At 39.9% G+C, this 22790-nt stretch overlaps 1 long non-coding RNA gene across 1 annotated transcript in view; it reads right to left on the bottom strand.

The window, feature by feature from the left end:
* Positions 1 to 22790, bottom strand: part of LOC103789530 (uncharacterized) — a 79231-nt gene that overhangs the window by 11437 nt on the left and 45004 nt on the right. The window contains exons 4-5 of the long non-coding RNA XR_013530528.1: positions 4793 to 4876; positions 1032 to 1126 (exon numbers count right to left, since the gene is read on the bottom strand). This is a non-coding gene — a long non-coding RNA (uncharacterized LOC103789530). The remainder of the gene's footprint in view (positions 1 to 1031; positions 1127 to 4792; positions 4877 to 22790) is intronic.

Raw genomic sequence — 22790 nt, 5'->3', positions numbered from 1 at the left:
CTTCTTCTTACCAGCTCTTCTTATTGAAACACTTCATTTGTTTACTGATCTAGTGTAGAACAAAGAAACTACTATTTTAACAGCTGGCACCTACGTATTTATTTTGTTTGGGTTTTTTTTTTTTTTTTAGAATAAGTTACATTTATTAAGAAACAACTTCGCTAGATTGCTTTGAATGAAGAAGGTGAGGTCCCAAACTTGCCTTGGATAAATAAATAGAGCAGTAAACTTTGCTGCAAAAGAAATGATCCAGAATACTGGAGGTTGGCAAAGACAGGTGAGATGGGGCCAGACTCTTGGCAGGAAGCTGGAGCCTGCAGATTGGGGCGCTGGTGAGAAGTTCTTTGTGGTGGAATGATCAAGGAAGTTTTAAGAACAGAGTGTCAAATCTATACTTTTAAGACTCACAAACATTTTTTATATCTTCCATCTTCAATAAAGCCTGGCAATACACATGCATGGACTAAGAAGCAGGAAACAGGGTGAGTACTCTGTCAGGGCTGCATGAATGTAAGCAAAAAAAACAGTGGTGGGAGATGAGATGGGAATGAGCTCATCAGCAAGAGAAACCTGAAATAAGATCACCACCACCCCCAATCAGCTTTTCACATTTTAGAAAGTACATTAACTTTTTCACAAAATGTGTGCTAGAAGTCTACAGACAATCCATTTTAAACTTTACGTTTCCAAAACCCTTTTCCCACGTCTCTGGCGTGAATAGTAGACTGTATTTTCACATACCTCGTGGACTCACAAACTTGAGCTCTTTGAGGACAAGGGCATGTCTTACCCACACTAGTGCCTAGAACAATGTCTGGCATGCATTTTGTAAATTAATAATAAACTTTATTTTTTAGAATGGCTCAAGATTTACAAGAAGAATTGCAAAGACAGTATAGAAAGTTCTCCTGAACCTCACAGCTGGAATCCCTATTATAAACATTTTCCATTAGCATGGTACATTTGTCATAATTAATGAACCAATAGATAAGCATTATTATTAACTAAAGTCCACACTTTATTCGGATTACCTTAGTTTTTATCCAATGTTCTTTCACTGTTTCAGGATGCCACCCAGACATGTCTCTCCAGGCTCCTCTTGGCTATGATAGTTTCACAGAATTTCCTTGTTTTTGAAGACATAGACAGTTTTTAAGTAGTGGTCAAGTATTTTGCACGATGTGAAACAATTGGAATTTGTCTGTTCTTTTTCTCGTGATTAAACCAAGGTTGCAGAGAGGAAGGCCTTAGAGGTAAAGTGACATTCTCAGTACCTCACATCAAAGGTGCATGCTGTCAACATGACTTACCACTGTTAATTTTGACCTTAATCTTCCAACTGAGGATGTGTTTGCCAGGTTTCTCCATACAAAGTTACACTCCCCTTCCTCTCCTTTCCAGACTTTACTCTTTTGAAAAAGTCACAATGCACAGCCCACGCTAAAGAAATGGGAGCCATGCTCCAACTCATTGGAGCAAAGAGTATCTACATAAATTACTTGCATTTCTTCTCCATAGGATATTTGTGTATCCCCCTCCCCACCACCATCTATTTATTTATTTATTTAATCATTTATTTACATCAGTATGAATGCATGGATTCATTCCTATACCTTGGGTTATAATTCAAAACCACTCTATTTTATAGATCACATTGTTCCCAGTTGGCCATTGGGAGCTCTTTCAGTTGCCTTTTATGTCTCTTTGACATACTCAATTGTTGTGGAGTGTTTTGTTTTGTTTTGTTTTGTTTTCAGAGGGAGAGTTTTAGTTGGGATTGTTACTGTGGGATTTTTATTTACTTCAATCGGCTTTAAGGGAACAGGTGGTGCTTGTTTACATGGATAAGTTATTTAGTGATGATTTCCGAGATTTTGGTGCAACCATCACCCGAGCAGTGTACACTGTACCCAATGTACAGTCTTTTATCCATCACCCACTCCCACCCAAAACTTCTGCACAGTCAGAGAAATAAAAAACAGAGTAAAGAGATAACCCACAGACTGGGAGAAAATATTCTCAAAGTACTCATCTTACAAAGGACTAATATCTAGAATCTACAAAGAAATCAAACAAATCAGCAAGAAAAATATAAATAATCCCATCAAAAATTAGGCTAAGTATATGAATAGAGAATTCTCAAAAGAAGATACACAAATGGCCAATAAGCATATAAAACATGCTCAACATCACTAATTACCATGGAAATGCAAATCAAAACCACGATGTGATTCCACTTTGCTCCTGCAAGAATGGCCGTAATTTAAAAAATCAGACAATAATAGATATTGGTGTGGATGTGGCGAAAGGGAACACTTTTACAAAGGCAGTGATCATGTAAACCAGTACAACCACTATGAAAATTCCTTAAAGAACTAAATGTAGGTTTGTTTTTTTGTGTTTTTTTGAAACTTTCTTACTTTCTGGCACACAAGATGCTCCAGGTTTTTCTGCTATATTTCCTGCTCCCAATCTTTAAATCCAAGAAGATCTAGCTTCTTGGTACCCATAATCTGGATGCAAGGTGCACTGGTCATTACTGAGACATTGTTGACACTGGGCCCACTCAGCTGAGTAGCAAGGAAATATATGTGTGTATACAAACTCAACTACATACACATACCCACAAATATTTCTTCATGTGACCATCCATATCTACGTTAAGCTGGCATCAGTTCGATTCCAATACAGATGTGTAACAGCATCTGAATTGTTAACCCACACTCCCATGAGATACATCTTTATCAACTAGAATACAAGAATTATTTTGCCTTTAGTTTTACAAATTCCACTCATTTCCAAAGTTACTTAGGTCAGTACCTTTTCTCCCAACCCTTTTCAGTGAAATTTGCTGCATACACTGTTAAACAGACTTTTTTGTCACAGTCTACATTCCATCCTGAATTTCCACGACTTCCTAAATGATTTTTTAAACTTACCTTCGCTGTTTGTGGGTAAAGGTCAATGGGTTTTGATCGATACATAACATTTTTTGTCCGCAATTACAGTATTATGCAGAATAATATCATGGCCCTAAAAAATCTCCTATGCTTCACTCATTCAACCCTCCCTTCTCCTCACCCAAGCCCCGGCAATCATTTATTTCTGTATTGTCTTTACAGTTCTGCCTTTTCCAAAATGTCATATCATTGAAATCAAACAATATGTAGTCTTTTTAGGCTGGCTTTCTCCACTTAGCAATATGCGTTTAAGTCTCATCTCTCTGCATAATGTATCATAGAATAAATGAGTTACAGTTTACCCATTCATCTATTGAAGCATATCTTGGTTGCTTCCAGTTATTGGTGGTTATAAATAAAGCTGCTATAAACATTTCAAGGCAGGCTTTTGTGTAAACATAAGTTTTCAGATCAGTTGGAGAAATAACTAAGAATGTGCTGCTAGACTGTATGGTAAGACTCTCTTTAGCTTTATAAGAAACTGCCAAATTGTCTTCCAAAGCCACGGTACCAATTTACATTCCACCAGAAATGAATGAGCATTCTTGTTGCTCCACATCCTTGCCAGCAATTGGTACTATCGTTCAGTTTTAGTCATTCCAGGAGGTGTGGTGGTATCTCATTATTTTAATTTTCAGCTCCCTAATGACAAACGGTGGCTTGCATTCTTCCATATGCTTATTTGCCATCTGCATATCTTCTTTAGTGAGGTAACTGTTCAGATCTTTTGCCCATTTTTAAATTGGGCTTTTTGTTCTCTTATTACTGAGTTCTAAGAATTCTCTGTATATGTTGGATACAAGCCCTTTTTCCGATATATGTTTTATACATATTTTCTCCCAATCTGTGGTTTATCTTTTCATTTTCTTAACAGTGTCTCTTAAAAGTCTGCTTTTCTCAGACTTTGCTCATTTAATAAGGTCCAACTTGTCCATTTTTTCTTTCATAAATCATGCTTTTGGTATTATATCTAAAAACCCATTGCTAAATAAAAGGTCACCTAAATTTTCTGCTTTTTAGAAGCTTTACAAGTTTGTGGTTTATATTTAGGTCTGTGATTCATTTTGAGTTAATTTTTGTGAAAGGTTTAAGATCTGTGTCTAGGTTGGGTTTTTTTGTTCGGGTTTTGTTTTTGTTTACACATGGATATTCAATAGTTTCATGACCATTTGTTAAAAAGACTTTTTCTTTTAAACTGCCTTTATTCATTTGTCAAAAATCATTAGGCTATATTTGCGTGGGTCTATTTCTGGACTCTCTCTTCCATCCCTTTGATCTGTTCGTCTATTTCCCCACTAATACCATACTGTCTGAATTACCATAGCTTTGTAGCAAGTCATACAGTAAGACATTATTTTTCTCTTTCAATATTGTGTTGGTTTTTGGGGGGTCATTTGCCTTTCCGCATAAATTTCAGATCAGTATGTCAATACTTAAAAAATAGCTTTCTGGGATTTTGATAGGGATTGCATTGAATCTATACATCAAGTAGGGAAGAATTGACATAATAATAATATTGAGCACTTCAATCCATGAACATGGTCTATCTATTTACTTAGTTAGATCTTTTATTCCTTTTTTTTTTTTTTTTAATTTTTTATTGGATTATAGGTTTTGGGGTACATGAGCAGAGCATGCAAGACATTTGCGTAGGTACACACATGGCAGTGTGCTTTGCTTTTCTTCTCCCCTTCACCCACATTTGGCATTTCTCCCCAGGCTATCCCTCCCCACCTCCCCCTCCCACTGGCCCTCCCCTTTTCCCCCCAATAGACCCCACTGTTTAGTACTCCCCTTTCTGTGTCCATGTGTTCTCATTTTTCATCACCCACCTATGAGTGAGAATATGCGGTGTTTCATTTTCTGTTCTTGTGTCAGTTTGCTGAGGATGATGTTTTCCAGATTCATCCATGTCCCTACAAACGACACAAACTCATCATTTCTGATTGCTGCATAATATTCCATGGTGTATATGTTATAGCAAGATCACAGGATATAAGGTGATACACAGATATCATTTGCTTTCCTATACCAGGAATGAATAATTGGAATTTGGAATAAAAGGATAACAGATATTTATAGTACCACCAGAATGAAGTACTTAGGTTTGTATATAACAAATATGTATAGAATAACATAAATAAACTATCACAGTTTTATAGTGTTCTACATACAGATTCTATACATATTTGTTATATACAAACCTAAGTACTTCATTCTGGTGGTACTATAAATATCTGTTATCCTTTTATTCCAAATTCCAATTATTCATTCCTGGTATAGGAAAGCAAATGATATCTGTGTATCACCTTATATCCTGTGATCTTGCTATAATTATTTATTAGTACTCTTTGTGATTTTTCTAGATAGACAATCTACAGAACAAAGATAGGTATATTTCTTCCTTCTCAATCTATATACTTTTTGTTTCCTTTTCTCGTTTTATTGCACTACTGAAGACTTCCAGTTCAATGTTGATTAGGAGTGGTGAGAAAAAAAAATCTTGGCTTTTTTCCCAAACTTAGGGAGAAAACACCCAGTTCTCATTATTAAATATAATGTTAGTGGTAGGTTTTGTAGATGTTCTGTATCAGGCTGGGGAAGTTCTCCACTATTCTCAGTTTACTAAGAACTTTTGTCATACTGACATGTGTCCCCACCAGATCTCCCATCCAAGAAGGACTTGTTGCGCAGTTATCAGTTCTATCAGTGTCTGCCTCAGCCACAGAGTTACGTTTCCCAAGGGCAAATTCTTCCTGGAGCAACTCACATTCAGTGATTGGTAAAGGGGTGGTGTAAAGGCCCAATCATTTTAGTACAGTCAACTCCAATGAGTAACATAGGCTTAGAGCTCCCCCTGGAGACAGCCAAAGCTTTGCCAGGACTACATCATAGTTCAACTTTTCCCTCTACCCAGCCAGACTTCTTTCTCCTCCGTTCAACAGGTGCTGATGTCTGATAAACATCCTATGCACCAAACTCTACCTCAGCGCTCACTTCCAAACACCCAAACACTCCCTATAGAGAAAACTTATTTTCCATACCACTTCACAAAAGACGGCATGGATTTTTTTTTCCTACGGGACCATCAGCTAAACACACACACACACACACACACAGAGAAGGATAACAATTGGAAAATATTTCCTTCACCATTTGGTTATCACTTAAGAGTTCCAAGTTTTGACGCTTGGCTGTAGGGTCTGTATCCATTTGCCACTGTCATTCAGTACAGATTCTCTTAATCCTCCTTGTCCACATTGCAGAGTAATGCAGTTACATTAGCAGAGATGTTTGGACTCTGAAACAGCCTGACTCCTACCCCTAGACAAAGGAATTCAAGTAGGCAGATATCACAACCAGAAAGCCTCTTCCAAAAGCAGCACCACTGCAAAAACCACCAGGCACAAAGCCAAAGAGCTCATCAGAAGGGTCAAAAAGATGAAATACAAGTCAGAATCAGTCAGAGGGTTGTCATTAAGGGTGCTAGTTCAGGATTAGACAAAACAGATTTCTACCACCTAGCACGGTATATCACATGTAAGAGTATATGCTTATTTTTGTGGGGGTTTTTTTGATAACTCTTTTATGTTCTGGCACAGAAGGTGCTCCAGTCTTAGCTGGTATTAGTCCAATACTATTCAACAAATTCAATAAATATTTGCTGAATAAATTAATGAGCACATTGAGAATTAGAAGTTCTAGCTCCTGACCCTAGTTTTTGTACACATAGTATACAATTGAGCGCCAATTATAAAACTACATGTGGACTGTTTCATTTTCATGCATTCAACTTACAAACATTTCATCATCTTTTTCATATTTGTAGATGTTCAGGTATTTCACAGTAGCATTTTTAGCCAACTATTATTTCCATTTCAGTAGCATCTCCATCTTTGAAGGTAAAGCAATGTTTGTGCAATTATATGACTATTTTATTGCCTTTGTTCTAATGAGTTTACAAAAATGAGTAGAGAAAGAAAAATGAAAGTGTTGATACCTGCCATAAACATAGGTCTCATTAACTCAGTACAACAGAGACAAAGTCATTAGCCTCAATCAGATGCTCATTGACTTCAAGCTGGTCAACCTGTGCTCTATTATGAAAGGAAATAACAAAATGAAAGAACTTGTATGAAATGTATGAATCATTGAGAATGATGTCTAAAAGATAAGGTGTAATTAGGGACGTTAGAATGTTTTTCAGCTCTCTAGTCACAGAACCCACATACAATCTCATTGAAGTTTCATAGTTGACTTTTGCACAAGTTTTTGAAAGAATATCAGGGGGATGGCTCAACTAATGCATGGCCTTCCACTCTTACGGAGTTGTTGTATATCACACGTTAGACAATAAACTCTGTGACAGCAGTACTGGTTTTTAGTCTGTCATATTTGCATGAAACTTGCTATTTTTGTAAGTACAAATGCATTAGCAATTCTGTTGGCCTAATAGCAATCAGTACAAAGAGATAGGGGTGGTTATAGGTACGGGTGTACTTACGGGTATAGGTATGGATACAGATTGCATGCCTAGGCATCTTAGCATACTCCCATTTCTGAAATGTGACCCTTAATTGTTTGTTTGTTTAAAAAAGAAAAGAAAGAAAGAAAGTATGGAAGGGACAATGGGGTAGAGAAGAGAGAAAGGGGGAAGGGAGACTTACAGGCCCAATTTCCAGCCCATCTCCTGAGGGTGACCACCTCCCTTTCTTCAGAACTAGTTTATGACCTCACTCTGCTTCTCTTTCATTTCCAGGGCATCATTCCTATTATTAAGGCCTGAATCCAGCTACCTTATGGTTATTTTAAACAGGACTCTGGTTCACAACCACTCTGCAGGATACATTCAAGCCTGTAAGATGAAGGCAGCTCAGCCTTTGAAGTAGAACAGTATCTGTGGACAAGGGATGGAAGAGGCCTCCTATTATCTCTTTTAAATAAAATACTACAAATATTGCAGCCATTTCAATACTGTCATAAATAAATACCAAAATAAGTCATTGTGCCCCAATTTTGCTGATGACATGAGAGCATTTCAAAGAATAAACAGCAGGTATTTTTCCATTTGCGAATTTAACATCCATGATTTTGACAATTTGTGAGAGATCCTAGAGGAGCATGCCATATAGCAATTTGCAATTTTGCTAAGGCGCTAATTTGAATCACCTCCACCATGAGCCGGTGTGTAGGGAATTTGTCATTTAGGTGGTCAATGAGCCAGTACTTGTGTCTTCATGCTAGTTGGTTGTTCACTGTAGTATTGTTGATGAATCTGGGGGATTCTGGAAAGTTTCAAGAAAAATATACTAAAAGTCTACTATACAATTCAATACAGTTAGGTATTAGAATTGTATAAGTAAAAATGCAGATAGATTATCATTGGGCATTACCCTACCTGACCACTGGAGTCAACTGCAGGTGTCAAGAGTGAGCAAAACCAGATAACCAGCCTTTGTTTTACATTCTGTCAGGGCATTGGGAATAATTGGTATAATAATCTAGCACTTACTGTTGGTATCATATAAACATTGAGGTGTTATTAAAAATATTCTGTCCACAAGTGTAGAGTACTGCTATGCTTCCTCACCTGCGGTAGATACCATTCAGTGCCTGCCAATGACCATCCTCCACCTCTGTCTTGCTAACGGCCTCTCATTGCTGTCTATACAGTAGTAGATCCAGTCTCCACTTTATTCACTCCCCTAATGTCTAGAGGTGGCCCCATAAATACAGTTCTGACTAAAGAGATGTAAGAATAAGCCATCTGAAAAACTTCCAGAAAAATTTTGCTTTCCTATCAAAGTGACAGACATGGCCTAAACCATTGCCCCTGACTTCCTGCCTTGAACTTGGCCATGAAGACTAAAGCTATGGCAGCCTTCTTGCAACCACGAGGTCATAAGCAACAGAGAATGGCTGGGTTCAGTCCTTAATGGAAGGGATGGTGGGATGGTGGCCTGAAGGTAAAAGCAGTAAGCAACAGAAAAATAATAGGAGCAACAATGGGTTCTGACATTTTTTGAGCCATTGAATGAACATAACCTGTGTTCTTTGTATAAGAAAAATAAAGCCCTGCTCTGTAAGCCTTCATAAGTCAGTAGGTCTGGTTTTGTTTTTGTTTTTTAGACAGAGTTTTGCTCTTGTTGCCCAGGCTGGAGTGCAATGGCACCATCTCAGCTCACTGCAACCTCTGCCTCCCAGGTTCAAGTGATTCTCCTGAGTAGCTGGGATTACAGGTGCCACCACCACACCCAGCTAATTTTTTGTATTTTTAGTAGAGACAGTGTTTCACCATGTTGGCCAGGCTGATCTTGAACTCCTGACCTCAGGTGATCCACCAGCCTCAGCCTCCCAAAGTACTAGTATTACAGGCATGAGCCACCATGCCCGCCCTTGGTCTGTTTTCTTACAGCCAAACAAACACAAATACACCACTCATAAAAACATATCATTTGAAAATATAATACCTCAAGACTCCAGCTGCACATTCTCTGATTGTAAAAGGAGAATAGGCTCTTCGAGTGGAAAGCTTGATCCCTCAGACCTACTTACTTTACTCTGCTAGACAGAGCATACAGCTTTCACAGGAAATCTTTGATTTCTCCCATATTTCTTTTCAGTGGGTGTTCATGACTCAGGAGAAAGTGGACCTTTATCTATGATGTGAAATGACAGAGCTTTCTATCTGCCTCATCTTTGGTGTCACCTCTCAGTTACCAATGAACTATTTCAGGAAAGAGGAAATTCCTAGGGTTGTTAGTGGTTTCTTTCTGAATCAAATTAGAAAGACTGTCAAGAGCCCTGGACAGCCTGAAGACTCCAGGAAGGGAATGAAACTCCAGGAAGGTCCCCCTCCAATATTCCTACAACAAGTCTACACATGTGCCACGGAATATGCAGCTAAGCAAACTTTTCCAGGAACTCTACCAACTGGGAATATATGAAGAGCACGCTTCCACTTAAAGGGCAATAAACTTCAACTTAATTAAACTAACTTTTTGGAAGCAGCTACTAAGGGCCAGGGACATAAAAAGGGACAAGGGCGATGGCCACAAGGAGATCACACTGTATGGTGAGACATACGCTCCTTTGGCCCATCCGATGAGAATTCTCTATGTTCATTTTTATCCAGGTAGGAATGTAATAGCTTCATCATCCCTGGTATTTCAGTGTTTCTCCATCTGTATTACTAAGGCAGATGCTGTTTACTGTACCTCATGCCGGGGGTTGGGGGGTAGACAAGCTCATTAACTTACCATTCATCCTAAGCCTATGCCATTCTGCAGGCAGGATGCCCAGGCTGGATGTCAAGTTTTTACAAAAAACTATTGAAACTGTCAGTTATCTTCATGAGCACTGCTCCAGCAAAAGAACAGCATAATTGGGGTGGGGTGGGTGGTGGTAAAGTGTTAGTGAAATGTTTTTTCACCAGCAATAGTAACAAAACATCTTTCTGGGATAATGTATTTATTTACTCTTATTATGTGGTACATAGCACACAAATTCCAAATAATACAAAAGTGAAAATATCAAATTCCTCAGCTTTTAGGAGAGGTAAAACATACAATCTCTCAAGTTTCAAAAAATACAGAGATCATGGGACCCTATTTCTTTTTCATTTCTTTTCTTTTTTCTTTCTTTCTTTCTTTTTCTTTGGTCTGATTTTAAACAGAAAAATCCTGAGGCTCATTTTTCTTCTTGGATATTTGTATCTTAAATACAAGGCAGCATGACTATAAGAAAACCCCAGTGATTAACCCTCAAGGCAAAGATATAAATTTGAATGATCTATGACATTGTCCTCCAGGACATGGAATGGTCCATTATTAAGTCAAGCAAATTGTAATTTCTAGTATCCTTTCCATCCCTCCTAGACTATAAATCCAAGACTCCAGCAACTTGCCTACTCCTGCCTGTCCCTTAAAACTCAGCTCATTTGCCAAAACCCCAGTGAAGGCGTCCTAGTCTCCATGTATTTTCGGCTTACTCTCATCTGGTCCTTCTCGAGCCATATTCTAATTGCTGTTAACCCTTCTGTCTTTTGTCTTAGTGAGGTCCTAAGAGATGGGAATCAAGTTTGTTCACCTTGTATCCCAGGGCCTTTTACAGTTCTTGGTACACAGGATATCCTCAATAAGTGTTTGCCAAATGGGAAAAGGAAAGAATAAATGTGGGAAGGGTGGAGCATCTTGATGGGTGCTTGCTACTCTAAGAGCTAAAGCTCCATGGTACATCAAGGGAAAAGGTCTCTGCCTCCCAGCAGAGGGCAGCAGAGAGCTTAGCAGCAGAAACTCCCTGAGGGATGATTCACTCCCAGGAAGAGGATTTTCCCACAATTATGGGTGGGAGAGGCCATGCACTACCCAGCGAGGCAACTGATCGGATTAGGTGGTAATTGAGATAGTTGACAGGTGTTTGCAATTAATTTAAAAGCAGAGCCAAGTAGTTTAGTGTCAACTGGCAGAATCTGGCCAAGTGTGGCTTGTCTGGGCATCAGGAGAGACAAGGGAGAGGCTAATCCAGTCCAAACCAATCAACTGCCTCTCATGAACAAGATCCCAGGGTGAGCCAAAGTTCAATTAGCCAGTTAAAAAACAAACCGAAACCCACACATACACATACCCACAGAGCTTTAGGGTAGAAAGGACAAGCCCAGTGACACCAAAAATCAGGGACACATCAGTCAGAAGTCACGGGGTGATCAGGTAGGACATCAAACCTAGCAGGAGTGCATAAGGACACTAAGAAACAAAAATGGGTCCAAAACAATTGGGGTGAATTGCATTTTGTGGAGCAGGGCCTCATCTGAGGGTCCACAGCCCTGGTCCCAGCAGTGAATGTGCTGCATCTGATCTCAAAGTCTTGGTATTCACAAGGAAGAGAATGAATGGAGAGCAAACCTAAACATTAACACGGAAGGGGCTACCCACAGAATGGGTAGCCAGAATTTTGAAAAGACCTAAATACTAAATAACCTATGAGGCAGGAGTTGAGAAGGGAGACAAAACCTTAACAAAAGGCAGTGACAAAGAGAAGGTTCTGCTGGTCAGCTCAGAAATACCAAGGGCACAGAACCTGAGAGGAGGAGCCTGGAAACAGCTGTGTTTTGAAATCACAAAGCCTCTCCCTTAACCCTCCTGAGGCCCAGACAAGCCACACCTGGCTAGATTCTGCCAGTTGACACTAACGTACATGGCTCCCCTTTTAAATTAATTGCAAATGCTTCTCAACCGTCTCAGTCACCACCTAGTCCAATCAACTACCTCTCAGGAACCAGGCCCCAAGGTAAGCCAAAGTTTAATTAGCCAGGGTCAAAAACAAATCCGCCTTCATACATGCACACACCCACAGAGCTTTATTACTGGGTTGCATTTTATAATTGCAAAGCCCTGCAGTTTTACTGCTGACAGTATGGTCTGTGGAACAGAAACATCATTACAGAGAAATGTTGAAATGCAGAATCTCAGTCCCCACCTCAGACCTACTGAATCGTAATCTGCATTTTAATAAAATCTCCAGATAGTGTGTGTGCCCATTAAATTGAAGAAGCACTATTCACCACCACCTGATCCCTCCCTGCATCTCTGACTAGATCAGGAGGCACTTTCCACCCTGACACCAATGGTCCAGCCATACCAACCTTATTTCTGTCCCTCACATATGCCCTACTCAGGGCACGCACGGTGGTTCACTCCTGTAACCCCAGCACTTTGGGAGGTTGAGGTGGGTGGATCACTTGAGGCCAGGAGTTCGAGACCAGCCTGGCTAATGCAGTGAAACCCCACCTCTACCAAAAAATACAATCATTAGCCAAGCATGGTGGTATGCACCTGTAGGCCCAGCAATTTGTGAGGCTAAGGTAAGAGAATTGCTTGAACTGGGAGGCAGAGGTTGCAGTGAGCCGAGACGGCACCACTACACTCCAGCCCGGGTGACAGAGTGAGACCCTGTCACAAAAAAAAAAGAAAAAAAAGTCATGTTCATTCTCAACTTAGGGTCTCTGTTCTCTGTTCCCTCTGTCCAGAACCATGGATGGTTTTTCTTGACATTCAAATCCTTATTTTCAGGTCAGCTCTGCAGAGAGGCCTTCTCTCCATACCCAATCCAAATGAAGTGCTTGAGCACTTTCACCTCCATTCTGCAATTTTAATACATGAATAGGGCCTAGTCGTTTGCCTTGAGCATTTGTCAGAATCACACGGAGGACCCTTACAACAGGTTCCTGTGTCCACCCCCAGTTTCTGATTCAGCAAGTCCAGCACGGAATCAGAGAATCTGCATTTCTAACAAGCTCCCAGGTGATGCTGATGCTGTTGATCTGGGGTCACCTGTGAGAATCATTGACACGGTCTCAGTATCTGATGATATCTTCATCATCACTCCTTTCTGTAGTGTCTTCTGCACTCCACTGGAGTGTCTGTTCTATGCAAGCAGGGAGTGAGAATCATTGACACAGTCTCAGTATCTGATGATATCTTCATCATCACTCCCTTCTGTAGTGTCATCTGCACTCCACTGGAGTGTCTGTTCTATGCAAGCAGGGAGTGTGTATGTTTTGTTCACCCTGGATCTCTAGTGCATGATACACAGTAGGTGCTCTTTAATAGTTGTTGAATGAAGAATGGAGTAATTAGTAACCAACTATTTTCATTATGGATTTTGGATCATCTGCATTTGGTTTGATCTAATGTTGCAACAACTTTTCATTCCATCTTGTGCATATATGTAACAGCCATGAGAGACTATTCATTAGACATAGTTTAACTTACAAAAATGGGAGCCAGACAGAGTTGACATCTGTTATTGACAGTATATTTTAGGTTGTGAACTTTGTCAGCCTCCTACTTGAGGATGGAGAGTCCATCCAATACCATATTAAGAAAATAGCCCATTCTTTTTAACAACATGAGGTCAGTGGCATTCTCTGTGAATTGGGGGAAACATCCTCTTACACACAACACTGAAAGAGAAAAAATAAGCCATTCGATATATTCACACAATCATTTTTCATACTCTGCAGAGAACATTTCTCATACATCAGAATTTCAAGCATCGCCATAAGGTTTAACTGAACTGACCGCTATGAATACATCTCAGTAACAACCAAGTTGTGGTATTGCTAATAAGATGGTACTTCACCTATCAATTCATTTGAGCTTGCCTCTAAGGAGGCTTATCAAGTCACATATTCCTGAAATTACTGAAGAAACCAGTTCACTGTTCAGTGCCTCAGTCACCCCTTCATTTGCAGATTCTGGAATAGCCACATATATGAGTCCACAGATAACTGTGTTTACCTGCTTCTCCTGCTACCTAAACCCTGTCATAACCACTGCCACCTCCACCTCCTCCCCTTCCTAGCTAGTTCCCCATGCTGGGCCCCCCTGCCCACTCCTGGCTCTCTGACCCGACCAGACTGAATTTCATCTTCTCTGCAAGAGAGATTTGTTTTCATTTCTTTAATGCTGAGGCAGAAACCCTCCCTGCATAACAAGGGGCCAGAATCAAAGTCCAGGCTTGCAACCTATGAATCTAGTGCTAATTTCACTCCAAAGTTGGCCACTGGGAGAAGCACCTGGGGAGGAAGGATGGGGGCCAGTAGCCTTGCTAATAAAGCCAGATTCAAGGTGTCTGCTGTCTTGTGTAAGGTGCTGTAGCTAAATGCCAAAGTCAAGGAGTCTGCTGGTAGAATGACAAACCCTCCCTGTCAGAATGCTGACAGGCAAAGACAGCAGCGGCTTGGGAGATGCCAGCTCTCTGTGGCTCACCTGTGTCACATTCAACCTTCCTGAGCACTTGTGACCACTGACCACACAGAAGAAAGCAGACCGGCTCCCCGCTGGCTACACTTGTAAGAGATCCTTAAAAATACTGACATAGATGACAATGAGGGTCTCAAAGGAGGTCTCAACACAGGCCAAGGGCCGAGACCTGAATCAAATACAATAGCAATTCAATCAAGTCGATTTGAAGATCCAGTTTTGCTGTGTACCTATATATTACAAAACACCGGCTCAATTCTGAGTCGAACGGCCTTACAATGAATGTAATTTTAAAACATATTGTTTCAGTTTTCAACATAGAAAAAAGTATTTTGGTGCAGGAATCTGCAAATGAGCATTAATTCTGGCTTTTGACCCATGATGCTTTTCCTATGTGGGACCCATTTGCTCATCTAAGAGAAGCATTTGACTGACTATATGTTATTTTTGTCATTTTTTTATGATGACAGCAATCAATTCCATGAAGTAGACAGAGCAGATTTCAATAATACTCTTCTACTATTTACGGCTGAAACCTCAGAATCAGTAAGATCAAGCGACTTGCACAGATTCCAGCTATGAAGTGGTACAACCAGGACCCCATTTATCAGGTAGTCCAGCTACTGACCATCTGCAGCATCTCCTTGGTTTCTTCAGTCGAGCAGTGCTCTCTGACATCTTTATTCCTGGCCAGTAAGCCTGGAGTTGCTGCTTTCACACACAACTCACTGTCAGTGGCTACAACTCTTTATGTTTACTTTCAGCTGCCAGAAAAGATTATTCTTTCAATCTGAAAGGTGTTGGTAACTTTAGCTTCCACTAAAAATAATTTTTCTACTGAAAAAGCTATGGTGGTTTGTGTAGGGGAAACAAAAAAATAGATCTTAATTGAATATTCTCTATGCTACATGTTCATTCACTTGTGATGAGATGGACTTTCTTTTTCTTTTCCCTAGCCCCATCCACTTTATCCTCCTTCTGGGGTATGGCACATGCAAAACTTGGTATCAGAAGGGAAATTTAGTAGGAAAACTCAATATGGAAGAAAAAGAGAGAGAGACTCTATTAGCATCATAACAAACGGAAACTCTGCCATGAGACCAGTGTTGGAAATATAAAAGGTCCAGTTGTCAGGATGAAAACCCATCACAACCACCACTCATTCTAGAGTGGAACTAAATGGAACTGGATGGTTGAGAAGCTGCTTCAGAGGCCAAGGAGAAGAAACAGGTCTGAAGCTGAAGGAAAAAGGGGGCTACTCCAAATTCTTATTCTACCTAAGGCCTCAGTTCAGCCTGAGAATGAGGGATCATTTAGGGTATTCTGTTGAGCTGACGTGCTTGATTCTCAAATGCTAATTGCTTAATAATGGACTGGATCACCATCACCTCCTACAAACAGGTTCATAGATTGGGTCATGCTACAAATATTGACTTATCATCAGCCAAGAACCAGGCAGTGTGACATTAATAATAATATATGGCCTTTCCTTAAGAAACTCATAGTCCCAAGGATTTTTTTGAAGATAATAACTATGACGGTTAATTTTATATGTCAACATGATTACGCTAATGCATGCCCAGATGGTAAAATATTATTCCTGGGTGTGTCTAGGAGAGATTAGTTTGAATCCATAGTCTCAACAAAGAAGATCAACCCTCACCAATGTGGGTAGGCATTATCCAATCCATTGAGGGCATGAATGAACAAAATGGTGGAGGAAGGGTAAATTCTCTCTCTTTCTCTCTTCTTAAGTGGGACATCCATCTTCTCCTGGCATTGGACAATGGAGCTTCTGGTTCTTGGGCCTTCAGACTCCAGGACTTACCTCAGCACCAAACACCCACCTCCCCACCCTCCAGGTTCTCAGGCCTTTGGACTTGAACTGAATTACCCCACCAGCTACAAATGGCCTATCATGGGTCTTCTCTTGCCTCACCAAGTGAGCCAGTTTCTGTAATAAATCACTTCTCATATCTCTCTTTACTCAGTCTATTGGTTTTATGTCTCTGGAGACTTTTAACTAATACAATGACCATGGACATTTAAACTTTTAAATGAGCATATTATTGTTCTCTCATAAAATGTTCAATGAAGATATTATGACCTCATCAACACAATGGATACAGGTGTCTGCTGCAGTCAAATCATAAATGAAAAGCAAAAATAAAACTTAGAGCAAAACCTTTGAGAACAATGACCTCTGTCCCAATTTTTCATATACCCAATTTCTTATTTTATAATAATATGAATACCTACAAGGTAAGTACTATTACCATCATGCCCATTTCACAGAAGAAATTGAGCATGAGAAAACTTAATAAACTTCAGCTCACTTTCTCTTGCTTTTTCCTGAACTACCAATCCCAGGCTAACACAACCCGGCAGGGCACTACCCTCTCTGGATAGAACAGCAGCAAATGCCAGGATATACTAAAGGCTTTGTTTTAATTAGTTTGAGGATTCTTCTGATGTTCTGGCTTGGCGTGTGGTTACTGAACCTAGTTACTGACTCTTTCGTAGCAGGTCATTCTGGTTGCCAATTCAAATTTATTCACATTGAATAGTTTTTATTTTAAAACAATGAAATCACAAATAAAGCACTAAAAATATACAGCAAAACTTGGTGAATTTAATATCACAGCCAAATTCAGGTATTTCTTGAGGAAAAAAGTCAATTTAGAACAGGATGTGTAAAAACATTATTAAATGCCACATTTTCTAATACTGTTTTAAATTTCTTTGTGTTCAAGTAAATGAAGATCATTCTAATAAAAATGATATTTTAGAGCTGGAAGGATTATTTTTTCTTTTTAAGAAACTTAATAGTTTTGATTCCTCATAATGATTCGTACGGAAATACCTTACTAATTGTTCAATAGTGTTTCCTATCAGAGCTACTTGGGATATATTCTTTGAATTATTATGATTTGAAGCACTACAGAAAACTCACAAGAGTTTCTCTTCTGCTAAACATGTTTTCTAAAAACAAAATAAAACACTGTTAAAAATCCTATAACCATGTATACAAAAAAGATAGGAGGGAAAATAAGAATAGTGGATGTGAAAAAGTGGGATAAATCTTTCACCATACACAAAAGTCAACACCAAATGCATTAAGGACTTAAAGGTAAGACATGATACTATGAAACTACTAGAAAAAAAAAAAACATTGATCTGGGCAAAGGTTTTGGGCGGGGGTAAGACTTCAAAAGCAACAGTAACAAAAGCAAAAACAAACAAATGTGATTGTATCAAGCCAAAAAGCTTCTGCACAGCAAAGACAACAATTAACAAAGTGGAAAGACTACCCACGGCATGGGAGAAAATATTTGCAAACTATCCGTCTGTCTTAGTTTGCGTTGCTTTAAAGGAATACCTGAAACTTAGGCAATTTAGGAAAAAAAGAGGCTTATTTAGCTGTTTTGAAAGCTGTACAAGAAGCCTGGCATCAGATTCTGCTTCTGGTGAGGGCTTCAGGCTGCTTCCACTCATGGTGGATGGTGAAGGGGAGCAGGTATGCACAGAGACCACATGCTGTGGGGGCAGGGAAGAGAGAGGGGTGAAAGGTACCACCAGACTCTTTAAACCATCAGCTATTGGGAACTAATAGAGCAAGAACTCACTCATTACCACAAGGATGGCACCAAGTCATTCATGAGAGATCTGCCCCCATGACCCAAACAGCTCCCATTAGGCTCCACCTCCATCCCCAGGAATCAAATTTCAATAGAATATTTGGAGGGTCAAATATCCGAACCATAGCACCATCCAACAGGGAATTAACAACCAGAATATATAAGGAATTCAAACAACTCAATACCAAAACAACAACAACAAATAATCTGGTTTTAAAATGGACATAGCCAGGCATGGAGGGACATGCTTATAGTCCCAGCTACTCATGAGGCTGAGGCAAGAGGATCGAGCCCAGGAGTTTGAGGCTGGCCTGGGCGACACCCCAGTTGACCCCATACCTAATTTTTTCTTAATCGGCAAAAAACCTGAACAGACAGTTCCCAAAAGAAAACATACAAAACGCTAAAAATTATATCTAAAAAAAAACTCAGTAACACTAATCTTCAGGGAAATGCAAATCAAAACCTATTATCAAGGAGATACAAAACAAATCCCAGCTGGGCATAGTGGCTCACACCTATAATTCCAGCACTTTAGGAGGCCAAAGTGGGCAGATCATTTGAGGTCAGGCAACCTGGCCAATATGGCAAAACCCTATTTCTACTAAAAATACAAAAATTAGCTGAGCATGATGGCACGCACCTGTAATCTCAGCTACTCAGGAAGCTGAGGCACTAGAATCACTTGAAGCTGGGAAGTGGAGGTTGCAGTGAGCCAAGATCGTGCCACTGCACTCCAGCCTGGGTGACAGAACGAGACTCGACTTCAAGAATAAAATAAAGTAGAACAAAATAAATCCTGGAGAGAATGCAGAGAAAGGAGAATTCTTGTATACTATTGGTATGAATGCAAAGTAGTACAGCCATTTGAAAAATATTATGGAGGCCGGGCGCAGTGGTTCAAGCCTGTAATCCCAGCACTTTGGGAGGCCGAGGCAGGTGGATCATGAGGTCAAGAGATCGAGACCATCCTGGTCAACATGGTGAAACCCTGTCTCTACTAAAAATACAAAAAATTAGCTGGGCACGGTGGCACGTGCCTGTAATCCCAGCTACTCAGGAGGCTGAGGCAGGAGAATTGCCTGAACCCAGGAGATGGAGGTTGCGGTGAGCCGAGATTGCGCTATTGCACTCCAGCCTGGGTAACAAGAACGAAACTCCGTCTCAAAAAAAAAAGAAAGAAAGAAAGAAAAATATTATGGAGATCCTCAAAAAAACTAAAAATAGAACTGCCATATGCTCCAACAATACCACTGCTGGGTATATATCCAAAAGAAAGGAAATCAGCATATTGAAGATCCACTGCACTCCCATATTTATGAGACCACTATTCACCATAGTCAAGATATGGACTCGACCTAAGTGTGCATCCTTAGATAAAGAATATGTAGTATATATACACAATGGAATATTATTCAGCAGTAAAAAGAGTGAAACCCTGTCTTTGCAGAAACATGGATGGAACTGGAGGTCATTATGTTAACTGAAATAAGTCAGGCACAAAAAGACAAATATCACATGTTCTCATTCCTATGTGGGAGCTAAAAATACATCTTATGGAGGTAGAGAGCAGAATAGTGCTTACCAGAGGCTGGGGAGGGAAGGAGGAAAAGGGGAAAAGAAAAGTTGGTTAATGGTTATAAAAATATAGTTACATAGAATAAGTTTTAGTATTTGATAGGTCAGTAGGGAAATTACAGGAATAATTTATTGTAGATTTTAAAATAGCTAGAAGAGAAGGTATTGTAATGTTCCCAATACAAGGAAAAGATAAGTGTTAGAGGTGATGGGTAACCCAATTACCATGATTTGATCATTAGACATTGTATACAGGTATCAAAATATCACATGTACCCCCAAATGTCAATTATATCAATTTTTTTAAGTTAGGAGAAGTTTTTAAAGGGAGGCAGAGAATAAAATGAACAATGAGGGAGGGAAGACTCAAGTAGTCAGTAGTGAGAAAAGAGGGGAAAAGAAAAGGAAAGATGGAAAGAAAGAAGGTTCTTCCTTTAACTTTTGGTGTAATCCTGGCCTTTGCCGTGCTCGTGTCACACATTCACACACACACATCATACACACACCACACACACACCATACAAACACCACACACATACCACACCACACCCACATCATACACACACCACACACACACCATACACACCACACAACACACACTCACCATGCACACCACACACATACCACACACACCACAAACATACCACATGCTACACCACACACTCACACAACACCACACGCATCATATGCACACCACACACATGCAACACCACACATCACATACCACACACATGCCACACACACCACACACACATCATATACACACACCACACCACACACACATTATACACACAAGCCAAACACCACACACAACATACAGACACCACACGACACACACATCACATACACATGCCACATACCACACACACACATCATACACACACCACACACACCATACACACATCACACACACAGCACCCTGCACACACATACACACATACCACACACACTGCACACCACACCTCACACACAGACCACGTACACCACACACCACATACACCACACACTCATACCACACATAATCACATACCCACACACAAACACCACAAACCACAGCACACACACCACACAGGACACACACCACACCACATACACCCACACACACCACACCACCCATACCACGCCATACACACATACACACCACATGCACACATCACACATACACACACCACACTCACACACATCACACTCACACACCTCATACACCACACACTACCTCTTTGATAGTTGTCTCAGCCCCACACATCCGGCACAGGATGTAAAAATTGGAAACATTTTGATGATTCAAGACACTCCTTTCAAGAATACAAAATGAAGGCCATAAAAACATCAATTATCTTCAAAATATTTTTAAATGAAAATTTAAAAGATTTTCAGAATGAAACCATTTACCAAAAAAGTTTTATGAAAAACAAATACTTAAGTTGCTTTCTGTATTTGGTAATCTGCTTTCTGAGTTTGTCTTAACAAAGAAAATATACATGTTGTGTGGATCGATGGATGGATGAAAGGATAGTACACAGAATAGAAATTATAAATCATTAAACAGCCTAATCCCAGCCAGAATTTGCTTTCCATCCTCTTTCCTGTATACCCACCCACTCTCTGGCTCCTTGGGGAATGTGGCTTAGACATAAGAATTTTATCATTGGGGAATATGTTGATGGGTGACAAAGAAAAGAGCATAAAATTTTTTAAATTGAGACTATCACATACACACATATGTACGCATCTGAATACATGCATACACACACCAATCCCAGGTACCTGGAAACCATGCCCATAAACCCTCTCATCCACCAATATATAAAGGAAATTCTGAGATTTGGATTATAGCTTCCACTCAGAAGGTGGAAGCTATATTATATTACTGGATGAGCTGTCAAACAGCCTGATAACGCCGTTTAAAATTCACAATTGGGCATATGTTTCCATTTAATCTGAGAAACAGCAAGGCCCATTCTAGCGGGTGATATGCTCTTTATCTGCTGCTTCCGTCGCGGTTGTCAGTGTTTCTGAAATGCCAGTGCTACCGGCAAAGCACTCTGATGAGGACATCAGTCTGCCTTTGAGCAAAGGCTGCCAACAGCCAGCCTGTCCAGGGAAACAGAGGGGCCCTTAGCTCTGGCCCAGGGTTGGGAAGCTGGTTAGAAAGTGCCCCAAAAATGGCAGAAACTGCTGTTGATAGCTGTGCTTCCAAAAGGTAACTTGACATATCTGGAAATGTAAGCCAGTATCCAGAGACGCCTTTTGTCGGGAGACACATTCAGGCAACCTCACTCTTTCTGAAGCTCCATTTTTCATTGTAAATAGATAAATATTGTCTTATATTCTTAACAGTAAAAAGACAATAGCAGAGAAAATTGTTGTTATTCCTTTTCTTATTTAAATTTGAATTATATGCATATCATATAGATATATTCATGCTGTAAAAGATTCGAACATCTAAAATTACATAGTTTAAAACATGAGTGGTCCCTTTCCCTATTCTTTGGTGGGTACTCTTCATTGTTGCATCGATTTATACATGGATGTTTACATATATGAACACACACTTCTTTTTTCACACAAAAGGAATCCGGCTCTCCTATCTGTTCTGTGACTTGCTTTCTCCACTTCAGCCACACATCTCAGCTATCAGCTCACGTCTGAACACACAGCTCTACTTCGTTCTTTATGACTACACAGCACTGCACAGAAAAGGTATAGCTTATGTATTCACTACACTCTCAGTTACTGACATGCAAGCTGCCTCCAAGTTTTGCTTTTATAAATAATGCTAATATGAACTTCCTTGTTCATAGATTTTATAAAACATGTGTTTGAGGGTTTTTGGTTAAAAAGTATCC

Source organism: Callithrix jacchus, chromosome 20 (assembly GCF_049354715.1).
Source record: "Callithrix jacchus isolate 240 chromosome 20, calJac240_pri, whole genome shotgun sequence".
NCBI classification, from domain to species: domain Eukaryota; kingdom Metazoa; phylum Chordata; class Mammalia; order Primates; family Cebidae; genus Callithrix; species Callithrix jacchus.
The sequence above is the reverse complement of the archived record's forward strand: the minus strand, read 5'-3'. Positions and strand labels throughout refer to the sequence as shown.